The sequence below is a fragment of the Mercenaria mercenaria genome, unplaced genomic scaffold (assembly GCF_021730395.1).
Source record: "Mercenaria mercenaria strain notata unplaced genomic scaffold, MADL_Memer_1 contig_1456, whole genome shotgun sequence".
Classification (NCBI taxonomy): domain Eukaryota; kingdom Metazoa; phylum Mollusca; class Bivalvia; order Venerida; family Veneridae; genus Mercenaria; species Mercenaria mercenaria.
The window spans coordinates 1-17,693 of record NW_026459431.1 but is presented as its reverse complement, the minus strand read 5'-3'; the positions used below and the strand labels follow the sequence as shown (position 1 = coordinate 17,693).

The window sequence follows — 17,693 nt, the reverse complement described above, 5'->3', positions numbered from 1 at the left end:
ATGTTGCAAATGCATCAAAACGAAGACATCTAACAGCTTTTTCAAAATGGTGAGTTTTTAAAGGCGCTGAACTGTCCAGAAGTGTGGCCCCTTCATGCAGTCCTTTTCCGGAATTCAATGCATACATGAATAAATTGACAATGGTTTTGTAGAATAATATAAATGTTTTATACGCTGTTAAAATTTCATGTAAAACAATGCTTTCTTTCTATGATTTGATGACGTTCGAACTTTTTTCTCTGAAACCTATACCTTAAGTGTAGGCGTTATGTGTATACAACATTATTATTGAACAAGAGGACCATGATGGTCCTGAATCGCTCACCTATCCCCACATGACCCAGTGTTGAACAGAGTATGACGTCGTTATTTCTATTATTTGACAAAGTGACCTAGTTTTTGAGCATATGTGACCTAGATATCATCAAGATAAAAAATTCTGACCAACTTTTATGAAGATCCATTGAAAAATATGACCTCTAGAGAGGACACAAGGTTTTTCTATTATTTGACCTAATGACCTAGTTTTTGAAGGCACGTGACCCACTTTTAAATTTGACCTAGATATCATCAAGGTGAACATTCTCACCAATTTTCATGAAGATCTCGTGAAAATTATGGCCTCTAGAGAGGTCACAAGGTTTTTCTATTTTTCGATCTACTGACCTAGTTTTTGACGGCACATGACCCAGTTACGAACTTGACCTAGATATCATCAAGCTGAACCTTCTCAATAATTTTCATGAAGATCCATTGAGAAAGATGGCCTCTAGAGACATCAAAAGGTTTTTCTATTTTTAGACCTACTGACCTAGTTTTTGACCCCACGTGACCCAGTTTCGAACTTGACCTAGATATCATCAAGGTGAACATTCTGACCAATTTTCATGAAGATCTCTTGAAAAATATGGCCTCTAAAGAGGTCACAAGGTTTTTCTATTTTTAGATCTACTGACCTAGTTATTGACCCCACGTGACCCAGTTTCGAACCTGACCTAGATATCATCAAGATGAACATTCTGACCAATTTTCATAAAGATCCCGTGAAAAATATGGCCTCTAGAGAGGTCACAAATTTTTTTCTATTTTCAGACCTACTGACCTAGTTTTTGAGCGCACATGACCCAACTTCAAACTTGGTCTAGATATCATCAAGGTGAACATTCTGACCAATTTTTATGAAGATCCATTGAGAAATATGGCCTCTAGAGAGGTCACAATGTTTTTCTATTTTTAGACCTACTGACCTAGTTTTTGACCCCACGTGACCCAGTTTCGAACCTGACCTAGATATCATCAAGATGAACATTCTCACTAATATTCATGAAGATCTCTTGAAAAATATGGCCTCTAGAGAGGTCACAAGGTTTTTCTATTTTTAGACCTACTGACCTAGTTTTTGACCCCACATGACCCAGTTTCGAACTTGACCTAGATATCATCAAGATGAACATTCTGACCAATTTTCATGAAGATCCATTGAGAAATATGGCCTCTAGAGAGGTCAGAAGGTTTTTCTATTTTTAGACCTACTGACCTAGTTTTTGAAGCCACGTGACCCAGTTTCAAACTTGACCTAGATATCATCAAGATGAACATTCTGACCAATATTCATGAAGATCTCTTGAAAAGTATGGCCTCTATAGAGGTCACAAGGTTTTTCTATTTTTAGATCTACTGACCTAGTTTTTGACCCCACGTGACCCAGTTTCAAACTTGACCTAGATATCATCAAGATGAACATTCTGACCAATTTTCATGAAGATCCATTGTGAAATATGGCCTCTAGAGAGGTCACAAGGTTTTTCTATTTTTAGATCTACTGACCTAGTTTTTGACCCCACGTGACCCAGTTTCGAACTTGACCTAGATATTATCAAGATGAACATTCTGACCAATTTTCATGAAGATCTCATGAAAAATATGGCCTCTAGAGAGGTCACAAGGTTTTTCTATTTTTAGATCTACTGACCTAGTTTTTGACGGCACATGACCCAGTTTCGAACTTGACCTAGATATCATCAAGATGAACATTCTGACCAATTTTCATAAAGATCCCATGAAAAATGTGACCTCTAGAGTGGTCACAAGCAAAAAGTTTACGCACGGACGCACGGACGCACAGACGACGGACGACGGACGCCACGCGATCACAAAAGCTCACCTTGTCACTTTGTGACAGGTGAGCTAATAAAATAACTCTGGAACCTATGATTGGATTTGATTTGTCATGGAATCCAAGATTTATTGTTGTTGAAGACATTTTGGAAGTTTGTATCAAATCAAACCATAAATGAAGTCTCTATATGGCTGCAAAAGCCAAAATAGCCAATTTTGGACCTTTAAGGGGCCATAACTCTGGAACCCATGATGGAATCTGGCCAGTTGAAGAAAGGAAGCAAGATCTTGTGGTGATACAAGTTGTGTGCAAGTCTGGTTAAAATCAAATCATAAATGAAGCTGCTATTGTGCAGACAAGGTCAAAATAGCTAATTTTGGCCCTTTCAGGGGCCATAACTTTGGAACCCATTAAGGGATCTGGCCAGTTCAAGAAAGGAACCGAGATCTTATGGTGACACAAGTTTTGTGCAAGTTTGATTAAATTCAAATCATAAATGAAGCTGCTATTGTGCAGACAAGGTCAAAATAGCTAATTTTGGCCCTTTCAGGGGCCATCACTCTGGAACCCATAATGGAATCTCGCCAGTTCAAGAAAGGAACTGAGATCTTATGGTGATACAAGTTTTGTGTAAGTTTGGTTAAAATTAAATCAAAAATGAAGCTGCTATTGTGCAGACAATGTCAAAATAGCTAATTCTGGCCCTTTCAGGGGCCATAACTCTGGAACCCATAACGGAATCTGGCCAGTTCAAGAAAGGAACCGAGATCTTATAGTGATACAAGTTGAGTGCCAGTTTGGTAAAAATCAAGTCATAAATAAAGCTGCTATTGTGCAGACAAGGTCAAAATAGCTAATTTTGGCCCTTTCAGGGGCCATAACTCTGGAACCCATAATGGGATCTGGCCAGTTCAAGAAAGGAACCGTGATCTTATGGTGATACAAGTTGTGTGCCAGTTTGGTAAAAATCAAATCAAAAATAAAGCTGCTATTGTGCAGACAAGGTCAAAATAGCTAATTTTGGCCCTTTCAGGGGCCATAACTCTGGAACCCATAATGGGATCTGGCCAGTTCAAGAAAGGAACCGTGATCTTATGGTGATACAAGTTGTGTGCAAGTTTGGTTAAAATAAAATCATAAATGAAACCACTATCGCGCAGACAAGAAATTGTTGACGGACGCACGGACGGACGCACTGACGACGGACGACGGACGAAGGGTGATCACAAAAGCTCATCTTGTCACTATGTGACAGGTGAGCTAAAAATTACTGTGACTTAAAATTGGGGTCAAAATGAAATGTGATTCTGGTAATTCATAAAACCTATAGAAAAGAATATTTAGTGAATAAAACCGTAAGAATAGGATTTTTAAACATCGCATATTTTGAGTACAGAATAGATTCTATCATTTGGGGCGAAGTCGCTCAGATATGATCACAATCGCCTCGAAGCTTGCATTGTAGATGCTTTTTGAAACAATGATAGAAGTACTTCCGTTTCCAAGACATTATATCAAAGAAAATGACGCGTAATATAATGTCAGTGAAAAGAAAAATATTTTGGGACTTGCATAATATACATTGTTCATGTCGTGAGAATATTCAGAAACTTAAACTAAACTTATTCAGAAACCGAAGAAAGTCACTAACTGACATAATAACGACTACTTTTTGCCGTTAGTGACGTCACGGATAAACATGATAGACGGAAAGCAAATGCTCGAGAATAATTCTTGATGATTTATTAAAATCAGAGATACTTTATAAGAAACTAAACATGGAAATATAAGAATGCACAAACATATTTTTCCATGCATTTCATGTTTTTTCCATCGCCCTGTTGTTTTTATTGTCGCCCGGAACAAACAGGTGAACACTATCGAAGATGTCTGTGCCAGTTTGAAATAAAGTAATACTGTTACACAAATTATGTGAAAATATGAACAAAATTTGCAAAAAAATGATTGCAAGGCGTTCACATATTGAGACATGGCGTTTTTGATCAGTCACAGGTAAGTAACATTCTGCATTTTTTTTTAATTAAAAATTTTGATTATTATGTGGTCTAACTGGACCGATAATCCATCTTGAGCAATAACATATTGTGATATACGAGTACATTGTGTCTAAGTTTAAGGAGTATTGTGGATGCTGGAGAAGAAAAAAACATGGTGACATTGGACGACTAATGGATAATGTCAACGGATATCCAACAATAGTGCTATTCGTGCTCATGTGAGTTAAATGTAAAGTGAGAATGTCCCAATTGTTTTTCCTGCATCGTATCTTATGTGATAACTGTATCTGATTTTATCATCCAATTCTCCGTTACTATATTCTATTTGTCTCTAATCTGTTTTTTTCTTTGATTCCTCTGTTTTCCTCTTCTTCTGGTCATCTGTATTTGAGCTGTCGTCAATAGTTTCTGGGACAACCGGGACTGTTCTTTCTTTGCTGGCCTTTTATTTTCGTGGACTACATCGCTACGTGCTTCCTCCTACATTCTACAAAACATACATATATCTTCTGTTAGTTCAGTTCAGAAAAGGGATACTTTAACAGCTTTATACAAAAATTAACAAGCAGCCCAAATGGGTTTTAGTCGCTAGAAGAGGTTTCAATTTCGAAATTTAAATAAATAAAATTATTTACACCGCCAGCCTATATTCTTTATTTCCAAAATATCACGACCTTTAACTTCAATAAAGATTAGTTATGTAAGTATGTTTGATGACAAAAAAGAATACTATACCAGGTTTATATAACGCCCTTTTCACGATAAACGCGTTCAAAGGCGCTTTACATACAAGAGCAGCCGCTCTCCTCTACCAGTACATATACCGAGAGATCTTACAAGAGGGGGGGGGGGGGGGGGGGGGGGGGGGGGGGGGGGGGGGAAGGGGGCGCAGAACGAGACAAAGCCACCAGAACAGACAGAGAAATCTTGTCCGGCAAACTTTGCCTGGCTCTTGCGAATAGACAGTCTGTTTCTTTATAAATGCTTTTAAACATGATTCAGTTCTGTATATATACTTGTTACTGAGAATCAGTCTGGCAATTAGTTGCTTACAAAGTGTCTATCTGAATTGAAAAGTGTACGTTAGTTTACTTTAAATTCAACCAACGTTCTACATGTATTTGGTTACTCATCATACGTTAAACTGTTACTGAGATGAGCCTGATAGTTAGGTATACGCAGAACTTTAACCAAACTTTCTACGTCGAAAACGGACCACATTTTGTTCTAAGTTTAACCAAGTATTCAATATCGGTACTTCAGCTGGCTTGATAACTAGGTAGCTTTGTTACAACCCGTTTTGTAATAAAGTTGCAAATTGTAATAATTATAACAAAACGGGTTGGAGTGCTTATTACAATTTGAACTGGACATGACAACCGGTTTTGTAATAAAGTTGCCAAATGTAATAAATCTCTCAGAGTGTGTGTAAACGAATTTGTGTCATAGTTCTAGGGACGGATGGTATGATGAACGAACGGACGACGAACGGTGAGTGATAACCATGAATAGCTCTTTTCGAGCACTTCGTGCTCAGGTGAACTAAAAATATGGTCTAAAGTTATCGTGTTATCGTCTTCACAAGTTAAGTGACATAAATTGTATTTGAGATATAATTAAAATGTAATATCACAATGGTTTTGTCGGATTCAGTATTATTTATACAAATAATTTTGCTCCTTTGTTACGCCGAAATTTATGCAAGTCAATAAATACAGCTGAAATCTATAAAATACAATATCTGATACAGACTTCATTATTTGTCCAAAACCACGGAGGCAGTCATCAAGTTAAGACATTGTTTTAAAACATTTTCCTCACTAAAATTAGATTGAATAAAAATATTACCTTTCATGTCTGCGAAGAACAACTTTTATTCAGTTTCTGATGTCTGATTCGTTTGCCCCCTTACTTCAGTCACCAAAGCCTAGCCTCGCTTTCATATTCTGTAACTTTTCCAAAGAAAAACATTCTCTCAGTAACTGCGGAAGTACAGTATTTTGTTATTTCAGAAAAAGAAAACCAGTTACAAATGTAAGTTTTCATGTTTCATAAATCTGCGGTAAATAACGTCCGAAAGTGCTAATGTGGTATAATTAACGTCAAAAATGGAAATTCTAACACGATCCGATTCATTTTCTTATTAAACAAAGCAGGCAGAAAACAGTGAATTATAATACAACAAATCACTGTTCTGACGTCACAGTTATTACGTCATGGCGTCGAATGGCATAGCGGCGCGCTAGAAAAGAAACCGATTGAAAACGGGCAAATATTTAATGAATGTCGTCAAGGATGTACTTAAAAATCCTTTTTAACGTGTTAGAATCGAAATAATATGTCTCATTCAGTGATTTGCTCTTGAATAAATCATTGTTTGTCGTTCAGATGCGTATTATTATATCACTCGGGCTGCGCCCTCGTGATATAATTCCTTCGCATCTGAACTCCAAACAATGATTTATTCAACGACAAATCACTGGATGAGATATATTATTTCTTAAGTAACGTCAAATTCAAAAGCGGTAAGTAATGACATGTCTGAATGCGAATAAAGGTATGTTACGTTGATCCTGACTAATGAAATTATTTTGAATTGTAATAAGCTTGGCCTTTAAAACTAAATAAAGTTATTTGAAGTATAACTAGAACAGAATATTGTCTTCGAGTAGTTTGGCACCCAGTGTTGCTTTTAACATGTACATTTAAACTTAAAAAAAAAAAACAACAGATGCACCAACAAGTGAGTTATCTTGAACATGTGGCTGGCGGCGGGGTGGATGTGGTTACAACTTTACATGTTAAGATTTGAACATTTTTTTTAAAAAACAGGAACGGATTTATTTATTTATTTATTTATTTATTTCTAATTTTATTATTATCATTTTTTTTAGGTGGGGAGGGGTGGGGGGGGGGGGGGGGGACTTGAGTGTTTTGGTCTTTAATGCATTTTACTTACAGAATAATATTCCTATATGTTAAATGGCTGTAGGTAATACACTTCTAGAGATATAATTATGTGGCAGAAGATTTTAAACCCTTTTTACACTTCTTTACCAAGTCAAGGGTTATTACTCGGGATCGGATGAGTGAAATCCCAGACAAAATTCCAGGTGTAAAACTCACATGCTGAATAATATTCATATGAGCCACGTCGCGAGAAAACCAACATAGTGGCTTTGCGACCACCATGGATCCAAACCAGCCTGCGCTTCCGCGCAGTCTGGTCATGATCCATGCTGTTCGCTTTCAAAGCCTATTGCAATTAGAGAAACCGTTAGCCAACAGCATCAATCCTGACCAGGCTTGTCTGATCGCAAAGCCACTATGTTGGTTTTCTCATGGGGCGGCTCATATAAGATTTCAAGACTAAGTGATATATATTTTGTGTTAGATCTACATGCGACATGAAGTTTTAGACTTTTTATATATATTCTGAATGTCAAGGGACATCAATCTGGCCTTACTGAGTGAAATCCCCCCAAAAAAACCTGGATCACGTGTATGCTGAATACCGATCCTATGAGGTCTGATGGCTCTAGGTCAAAGACGTTTAGAGTAATGCACATCACAAATTCGGACAGCCAGACGAACATCCGGGCAGACGGAGGGACCGACGAACATTAAAGGGCCGCAGACTTCAGTGCACTAATTATATTGCATAAAGATTCAAAGGACCCATAAGTCGGCAAACCCTTTAACATGTTACGCAAAATCAGATCTTGTTGTGAACAACGATCTATTTTAAAGTGTGAAAGTAGCTCGTGTAACATATTTGTTTTGCAACGGAAGTTATTTGTAACGGACGGAGTTCGTGAGACATATTTGTTTTGCAATGGAAGTTATTTGTAACGGACGGACTTCGTGAGACATATTTGTTTTGCAATGGAAATTATTTGTAACGGACGGACTTCGTGAGACATATTTGTTTTGCAATGGAAGTTATTTGTAACGGACGGAGTTCGTGAGACATATTTGTTTTGCAATGGAAGTTATTTGTAACGGACGGAGTTCGTGAGACATATTTGTTTTGCAATGGAAGTTATTTTTAACGGACGGACATCGTGAGACATATTTGTTTTGCAATGGAAGTTATTTGTCACGGACGAACTTCGTGAGACATATTTGTTTAGCAATGGACGTTATTTGTAATGGACGGACTTCAGTGTGACATACATGTTTAGCAATTGAAGTTATTTGTAACAGACGGACTTCTTTTATCGCGGTAGAAGCTAGAATAGTTGTATGCATGTAGAAGCATACGACATTTGAAACAGAGTGCAAACATGTTCGATTCATCATCTAAATTTATTCTGAATGTTCATAAAAAACAACGAGGAAATGGGGAAAACGACATATATTTCATAGATAACAAGCAAATTCGATGAATTTGTATCCCCCGCCGAAAGGGTTTGCGGTGAGGAATGGCAAAAAATATATCCGGCAAAAAGTTAAGGATGTTAATAAGAAGCAAATAATTTCATTAGTCAAAATCAATCTAACAGAAAACAAATGTTTAATTAAAGAGTACATAATAAATGTATGATACTTTGATCCTGACTAAAGAATTTATTTTGAATGGGATATGCTTACTGTAATAAGGTTAGCTTTTAAAATTAAATGCAGTTAATTGAAATGTGAGCTTGAAGTTTAACTGGAACGAAATATTGTCTTTGAGTGGTTTGGCACCAGGTGTTGTTGTTTAACATGTACATTTGAACTTAAAAAAAACAGATGTCCTTATGAGAACACAGGTAAGGTATCTTGAACATGACTGAGGGCAAGGCTTGTGCAGTCACAACTTAACATGTTGAAGGTTTGAACATTTAAAAAAAAAAAAAAAAGGAATGGAAATATATATATGTATATATATTTATTTTTTAAGGGTGTGGGGGTGTGGGGGAACGGGAGAGGAAACAAAATTTCACATGTTGATTATAAATATTGATGGAAAATTAAAAATGAAAAACAAGAGGGTCATGATGACCCTGGATCGCTCACCAGAGTAATATGAGCTACATGTTTCTAATGTCAATCTGATGATTTTTAGAAATATTTTGGAAGATTTTCCGATGTACAATCAAGTAACCCCTGGGGCGGGGCCAATTTTACCCCGGGGGTCATGATTTGAACAAAGTTTGTAAAAGTCTACTAGGAAATGTTACATATCAAATATCTAAGATCTAGGCCTTATGGTTTATTTTTAGCAAATTTATGAAGATTTCCCTATGTACAATCAAGTAACCCCTGGGGATGGGTCAATTTGACCCTGGGGGGGGGGGTCAAGATTTGAACCAATTTTGTAGAGGTCCACTAGGCAATGCTACATGTTAAATATCTAAGCTCTAGGCCTTCTGGTTTATTTTTAGAAAATTTTGAAGATTTTCCTATGTAAAATCAAGTGACCCATGGGGCGGGGTCAATTTTGACCCCGGGGTCATGATTTGAACAACTTTAGTAGAGGTCCACTAGGCAATGCTACAAGTCAAATATCTAAGCTCTAGGGATTCTGGTTTTTGAGAAGATTTTTAAAGATTTTCCTATGTAAAATCAAGTGACCCCTGGGGCGGGGTCAATTTTGACCCCGGGGTCACCCCGGGTGACCAAGGCAAGTGGGCGACCAGGTGTGGGTGTGCAACTTCACATGTTTATAATAAATGTTCACAGAAAAGAATGAAAGAAATGTAATGAAATTCTGCAAAATAGCAAGTTTGTTATGTACAAATATGTGGATTTTTAGACAATTAAAGGGCAATAACTCTGCAGTTACAAAAGAAATCCATATGAAATTGTGTGTGCACAACCACATTATAGTGCTCTAAATTCTGTTAAAGTTTCATAGTTCAAGGTCAAATATATCAAAAGTTATGATGCAGAAATTGCCATATTTATAGTACCCTATATAGTTAACACTAGAAACTTCTAGAGCCATAACTTGGTATAACTTGGCAATCTGACTGAAACTTGAGGGCGCAAACTCATAGTGGTGAACATGTATATGAAGTTTTAATAAAATTCCCAACCATTTCCTAGATATGACTCCGGACGACGGACGGACGGACGACGGAAGGACGGATGCGAGGAGGAGAAAGACGGACGGAAGGACGGACGGACGGACAACGCCAAAACTATATCCCTCCGACTTTCGTCGGGGGATAATAAAGTATGTTCATGTATTAATGTGTTTAATTCCTCATAAAATACAAAGGTAATAGTGTTTGTTCAACAGAAATTAGCCTTGAACATTATCATTATACCATTCTGTTATAAAACTTCCATTTGGCAAAAGTAAGTGTTTATTTGTCATGTTTCTTTAGTGGTGGACGCTCGTTAATTTTAAAAAAATTGTTGCCAAATCCCCTTTTTTCCTTTGTGTTCAGTTATGTAATTAATGACATTGTAAATATGTAAAACGCAAATAATATATGAGCCGCGCCATGAGAAAACCAATATAGTGGCTTTGCGACCAGCCTGCGCATCCACGCAGTCCGGTCAGGATCCATGCTGTTCGCTAACGGTGTGCGCGGACTTGTCTGGATCCATGCTGGTCGCAAAGCCACTATGTTGGTTTTCTCATGGCACGGCTCATTATGATTCTACGAGACTCTACTTGTCTTAATTAAATGAAACATATTATTGGAAGTGTTGTCACAAATGGCGAAAATTAGGTTGGTGTTATTGGCAAGTGGGTGACTTTCTTCAATTAATGCAAAATGCCAATGGCATAACCTAGTACGTGCTATGCAAAATCATGAGATAAAGACATTTTGTTGTTCAAACACATTTTCATTACTACAACCACTATATATGCTAAGCCGATAATGTTTTTTTAAGAGCGTCTGACATGCAATCTTCCAGGCGATGGCGATCAAGACTATATAACGGAAAAAGCAACTTTATCCGACTCATATTCATTCGTTTTTGTATCTCGGCACATAACAATATAAAAAAAAATATTTTCTGAAACTCATTTCAACCCGAGAATAGCATTTATGTTAGGAGTTAGGTTATGTTATATGTAGGTGTTATGTAAATGTAACATTTTTAATGTAAAATTGCTAGCGGAGTCAAAATGAAATTGCAGAAAACCAAAAGAAAACTGTTATTTATTGAATAAAACGGAGTAGGTAATTTTTAAGCGGCAAAGTACGATGACAATATGAACAAGAGCTGTCAGTGGACAGCGTGCTCGACTATTCTCAGTGCTTGATAGTATAATATAAGCTACGAGTAAAATTTTAACATTACAATAAGCATATTCTAAGTAGAAAAGTGGCCATAATTCAGTCAAAATGTTTGATAGAGTTGCCTCCTCCTTTTTACAGACTGGGGTCATGATGGTAAACAAGTATGCAAAATATGAAAGCAGTATCTCAATGGACTTTGAAAATATTTGGGGTGGTACGCAAACTTTAAAAAAGTTTAGAAAAGTCGGACACAAAAATGAGCTAGCTGATATTTGACTACTAGGTGTGCTTGACCTTAAACATTGTAATCTGGCTTGTGCACTCTGCACGCCGTCTTGATGGAGTAAAACTACTGATGCTAGATTTATAAAAAATCCTTCCATACATATTTCAGTTATCTGATCTTTGACCTCCAACTTTGACGTTGACCTCGGACCTAGATACCTGGGTCGTGTTTTTAGCATGTCGTAAATATTTGATACTTGTTTGTATGGAATTCTTCGAAATGATTAAGAAGACATGGAGCAGACACGGAATTAAGCTTTCTGACCTATGGACCTATTGACCCGAGTTATCTGCACCTTGTCTTGATAAGATTAGTAACTGAAGCAAGTTTTATGAAAATCTTCCCGGCAGTTTAGAAGATATGGAGCGGAGACGAATATGGACGGACGGAGAGACCGACGGACGTACTAACGGTCATGAGTGACTCTAATATAACCCCCATATACTATTATGTATTTAGGGTTACAGTTATCTTAATTAATAGTTTGTACATTCAACGTAAATTGAATTAAGATCGAGTCAGAAATGAAAGTGATAGAAAGTAAACATGGTTGAACATTTTACTCTTTAATGAATCAGCGGCCATAACTCTATTTTTAATTATGGTATAGTTGGACCCACGATCAATCTTGACTCACAATTTATGGCAATGTACATTGTGTCTAAGTTTGATGAAAACTGCTTTCGAATCGTGAATGTTGGAGAAAAAACAGGCGGTGGGTTAAGACGACATCCGACTATCCTTAAAGCTAACAGCGAGCACTTCGTGCTCGTGTGAGCAAACAGAAAATTTAGAATATTCTATTTGTTTTTTCCTGTACTGTATCTTTTTTAATACTGTATCTGATTTTATATTACTGTATATTGAACATCCAATTCTCTGTCTGTATGTTTACTATAATAGTCTCTTACATGTTCTTTTTCTTTCTTTATTTTTCGTCTTTTTCTGTGTACCTGTGACTGTATGTGAGGTATTACCTGTTCAATCATGTTTGTTTCTGGACTGCCGCCGCCATGTTCTTTCCTTCCTTCTATTGTCGAGGGTTACCTAAGTACTTCCTTCAACATTCTACAAACATTTATATCATATAAGTACAATGCAGAAAAGGGAGAAGATCCAGAGTCGACATGTTTCACACATAATATACAATTTTTCCAATACCAACTGCTTTGCACGAATTTACTGTATTTATTTTATGCTAACTAATGAAATACTGTATTCTATCAGTTAAATATTTTCATATCTCATCGCTCACACTGTGAAAATATGAAATCTATATTTTCACACTGTGAGAGATATGACCTCCGCTCCTTCATACATGTTATATTTTAATTTTTGCTTAAACAGGAAGAAAATATAGTCGCACTTTGTTCTTTATAATATATTTCTCGATTCAAATTATTTGACTTAAAGAATTTCATACCGTTATGCAGCAAATATAAAAAATGGAACTTATGTTGCGTGGTCTTAAACGTCACAGCCGTCTGACGTCATGTCTGTTACGCGCGTCTGTTTCCGCGCGAGATTAACATTGCAAAAGCATTTTCAGTAATGGCTAAAATAAAAAAATTGTTGTTTTTCGGAATATGGATATATCTCACCTCGAGTGAGAAAATTTTCACATTTCCACTCGCGCTACGCGCTCGTGAAAATATTTGAAATTTCTCACTTCTCAGTGAGATATTCCATTTCACTCAAAACAAACAAATATCCTCTATATTTTCACCATTTTTTCCAATCTGATACATTAATTAACAAGGGCTTTCTGCAAGACAGCACGCTCGACCATTACAAACTAAAATCTTATCAAAACAACTTGCAAAAACTTGGAAAAAGGTCGTCGATGCATGTCCGATACACCCACCCCTGTATTTCATTTACCGACGCCCAGCCTCGCTTTCATATTCTGTAAACCATTCTTCTAACTTGGTAATATCAGTAACTGCAGAAAGACAAGTTGCTTTTCCAGAAAAGAAAAACTGTTTCCAAATGTATTTTCTTGTCATGGGTTTGTAGCAGATAATGTCGACGTAAAAACGGAAAATAACGTTAAAAGCGGTAAGTAATTTCAAAATTAAGCAGATTGTCTTTTCTTGTGAATATATCGCGCAATTAGTTTGAATGCCAATGTAGTTATGCCATTTCACAATGATTACGTCTGCTGTATTTGGAACACTGTACGCGCACACTAAACTACCAACTCTACTGGTTCATTGCTGTCATCTAGGACTGAACAAAATTCATGAAAAAAGTTCCTTTATCCTGTTTACCCATTTTAGGAAATTAATTGAACATAAGAAATAAACGAATGATAAAAATACCTTTATTAAGAAGAGTTCCAAGTGTCTGGAAATGGCGCCAATTTGTGTCTGCTAAGTCGAACACATCTGCTTTCTATGTTTCATTCAGTGAAACCAAGCCTCATTGCCATAATCTGTAACTATGCCCAAATCTTTCTTATATACAACAAATTCAGTTACTATGGTACTACAGATGTAAGTCCTAAAAATGTTCCTAATTCATAATTTACTCAAACAAACATATTTTATTCTCAAATGCCACTTAGATACGTTTCAATAACGTTTATACATTCACTGCTTCTCAAACAGTAAGTAAAGTTGAAAAAAAGACTTGATTTTTTTCTGAACTGTTAGACTGTCTTTACTTGACTAAATTAAGAATTTATCGAACAATAAAATTACTTTTATTTAAAAGTCATTAAGGTCTCTTGAAAGTACCCTGTTCTGGATGATGTCGACGGAGAATAAGTCTCGATGACGCCTGCTTTCTGTGTTTCATTTAATGGAGTCAAGCCTTAATTCCATAATCTGTAGCTAATCATCAGAAAAAAATCTTCCTGAACGAAGTTCTCATGTACTAGTATATCGACTCTGTCAGAAGCCAACATTTGGTGCCCTTTGCACACCTAAAGATAGAAGTAAAAAACAAATTTAGCATTTTAGAGATAATCTGTACATACCTCTATTTTGTGCATTTATGCTGGTCTTGCTGAACGATGTTCTCGTGCTTATCCACTTCTTCAGAAGTCAACATCTGATATCCTTTGCACACCTAAAGATAGAAGTAAAAGGCATAGCTAGCATTTTAACGATAATCTGTACATACCACTATTCTGTGAAAATATGCTGATCTTGCTGAACGATGTTCTCGTGCCTCTTCTTTGCGACAGAAGCCATTGTGTCAGAAGATAACATCTGGTATCCTTTGCACACCTAAAGATAGAAGTAAAAAGCATAGCTAGCATTTTAACGATAATCTATACATACCTCTGTTTTTATAAATTTACTCATCTTGCTGAACGGTGTTCATGTGTCTATCCATTGTGTCAGAAGTCAACATCTAGTGCCCTTTGCAAACCTAAAGATAAAAGTGAAACGATAAGATAACGAAACGTTTAACGATAATCTATTACTGATCTTGCTGAACGATGTTCTCGTGTATATCTACTGTGTCAGTAGCCAATATCTTGTGCCGTTTGTGTTGCCGAGGCGCCCTACGTCCCTCTTAATAGACCCTTTTCCCATTCCATGGTTACATGCAGAGTTATCTGCACATTGTTATCCAAAACGAGGCGCAGACTGCTGGGTGAACACATTGATATATAGTAATAATCGTTCTTTGTTATAAGATAACTGACAAAATGCTCTGTTTTTATTGGACTTTTTCACACGTTTCCTGTCGGTTGGTTCCATAAAGAAATCTCCATTTCTATACATATTCATAATTAACATTATGAGGGCAAGGGACAGTAAATTTGAAAATTCCACAAATCTGCGCCGATACCAGTGCGAAAAAAATCATAAAAAATCCAATTTTCATAAATTAAAGGCAAGTATTAAGCGAATGCATTGCATAGACTTGGCACTTTATGTGACATTTTCAGCCTGCCGATTCTGTTGCTTCTGTGATAAAAACGAGTAAAACGCAGGTTTCAGGACACTAAATTTTGAGACAAAAATGGCCCAAAAGGCACACCTTGCGCGACCTGTACCGTATTATCTGCAAACGACTGACCTAAAACACATGCGCATTTTTAAAGCATGTGGCCAGACGAAAATAATGGTGGGAAGAAAAGTGTCTCATAACCGTTTACTTTTTCCGCAATTTTGAGCTGAAGCTGGATAGATTGATGACCGTTTCCATTTCGTCTGACTTCCGTTACCTCAGGTAAGGTTTTAGACCCGGCCGTCTTCACGGAGCTAGGAAAATCGATTCAAGTACACAATAATCGCTCGTACGCAGGAATCCTTAGTTCTATAAACATCATAAATAACCAGTTGAAAATATATGCCTGTAAAGTACATCCGTCTATTTTATTTAAAAAACGTACCCGGGACAAATGCGGAACTGGCCCCTGCCACTTTATTACGATGCAAGTGAAAGTAAAAGCCTAAAACTCGCACTCATTTGCTAATACATACATTGAGAAGATGCAGTTTGATAAAATGATTAAAAAGACAGTCTACGCTCTGTAAGGTAATTTGGTATAATATACACAATGATTTAATTATGTTTTGTGCTCGAATATGATAAAGATCTTGAAGCATGTGGGACAGTCCTTCTTGATTGACATTAGATTGGCTTTCTGATTCCTGTGACCAGTTTGCAAGTTTTTTTTTATTTGAAGCAGGAACATTTCTCCAGATGTATGCCTCTATTGAAAGAACTTTCATTTGTAGGAAATTATATATTATAACTAAACAGTAAATGTCAATAAAGCGACTGAGCGAGTCTGAGCGATGAAGAACACTCACGCAGTGTATAAAACAACAATGTTTAGCTGAATTTGCACTTAAACTTTTACAACATAATCATAGAATAAAAAATAATCAGCTTTAAGACTTCATCATAAAAAATCTCAAGTTAAGCCTATAAAATATTTGGATTGGCGAGAAACACAACAGCGCACATTTACATTGCAGTAAATTAAAATCATACCGCTTCTCTAATAGCTACATGATCAGAAAAAAGATGGAAATTGGTAAAGTTCTTTTGATCAAAATACTCATGCCGATCAAAATACTCATGCCGGGTGTCGGTTAAAGTTTTCATACGGCGCTATATATAGTCAGATAAATGCTTGCATCAGATTGTCAACAACCTAGAATATTTTGCTATTATGCGAAATAAAACTTTTTTTCTTTTACATTTTCCCAGGACTGGTTCAAAGAATTATTAAAATTTTGAATAACCACCCATTGACAAATCGCATCGACATTTCAATATCAATATTCTGATCTTTCCGAACGATGTTCTCGTGTCTATCTGCTGTGTCAGAAGCCAACGTCTGGCAACCTTTCCACACCTTAATATAAAATAAAAAGCAAAACTAGCATTTTAACAATCATCTATAGATATCTATGTTTAATGAAAAATTCTGATCAAGCTGAACGATGTTCTCGTGTCTGTCCATTGTATCAGAAGACAACCCTTTACATACCTGAAGATGAAAGTAACTAGAATGTGTCTGTAGGACACAGGGTGTGACCCCCACTGGTACATTTGTCACAAATAAAGGGCAGTAATTCAAATGTTTGCAGTCTTAATGGGGTATAGCCTCAACAAACATTTTATGAAAAGGATTCATTATTCTAGGCCCTATACTTGTTTCACCTGGTGTAGACTTTGATGGTAAATAAGTATTTTAAGTTTCAAGTCAATAGCTTTGATAGTAACAGAGATATTTGACTTTATCAAAACTTTAACCAAAAATTCTAAGTTAAAAAGAGGCATAATTCTGTCAAAATTCAAAAAAGAGTGATGGGGATTGTTTCTCCTGGTGTAGACTTTGATAGTAAATAACTATTTTAAGTTTCAAGTCAATAGCTTTGATAGTAACGGAGATATTTAACTTTATCAAAAGCTTTAACCAACGCCGACGCCAACGCCGACGCCGGGGCGAGTGCAATAGCTCTACTCTTTCTTCGAAAAGTCGAGCTAAAAATAGGAAGTGCGCAAGTTCATATCATAATGAAGACTCATGCAAGGTTTCATAATTCTATATCAAATACTTTTTGAGCTAGGTGTGTCACAAGGTGAATATGTGCAAGTTTGACTATTTC

At 36.5% G+C, this 17,693-nt stretch overlaps 2 long non-coding RNA genes across 2 annotated transcripts; both read right to left on the bottom strand.

Moving 5' to 3' along the window:
- Positions 1–3,840: 3,840 nt before the first annotated feature.
- Positions 3,841–6,771, bottom strand: LOC128551653 (uncharacterized). Its single transcript, XR_008368857.1, has 2 exons — positions 5,986–6,771; positions 3,841–4,624 (listed from the first exon to the last, which is right to left on the bottom strand). It is a non-coding gene; the product is annotated as an uncharacterized LOC128551653 (long non-coding RNA).
- A 5,794-nt stretch (positions 6,772–12,565) lies between these two features.
- LOC128551652 (uncharacterized) lies at positions 12,566–15,058 on the bottom strand. Its single transcript, XR_008368856.1, has 3 exons — positions 14,313–15,058; positions 13,932–14,050; positions 12,566–12,678 (listed from the first exon to the last, which is right to left on the bottom strand). It is a non-coding gene; the product is annotated as an uncharacterized LOC128551652 (long non-coding RNA).
- Between the last annotated feature and the right edge of the window lie 2,635 nt (positions 15,059–17,693).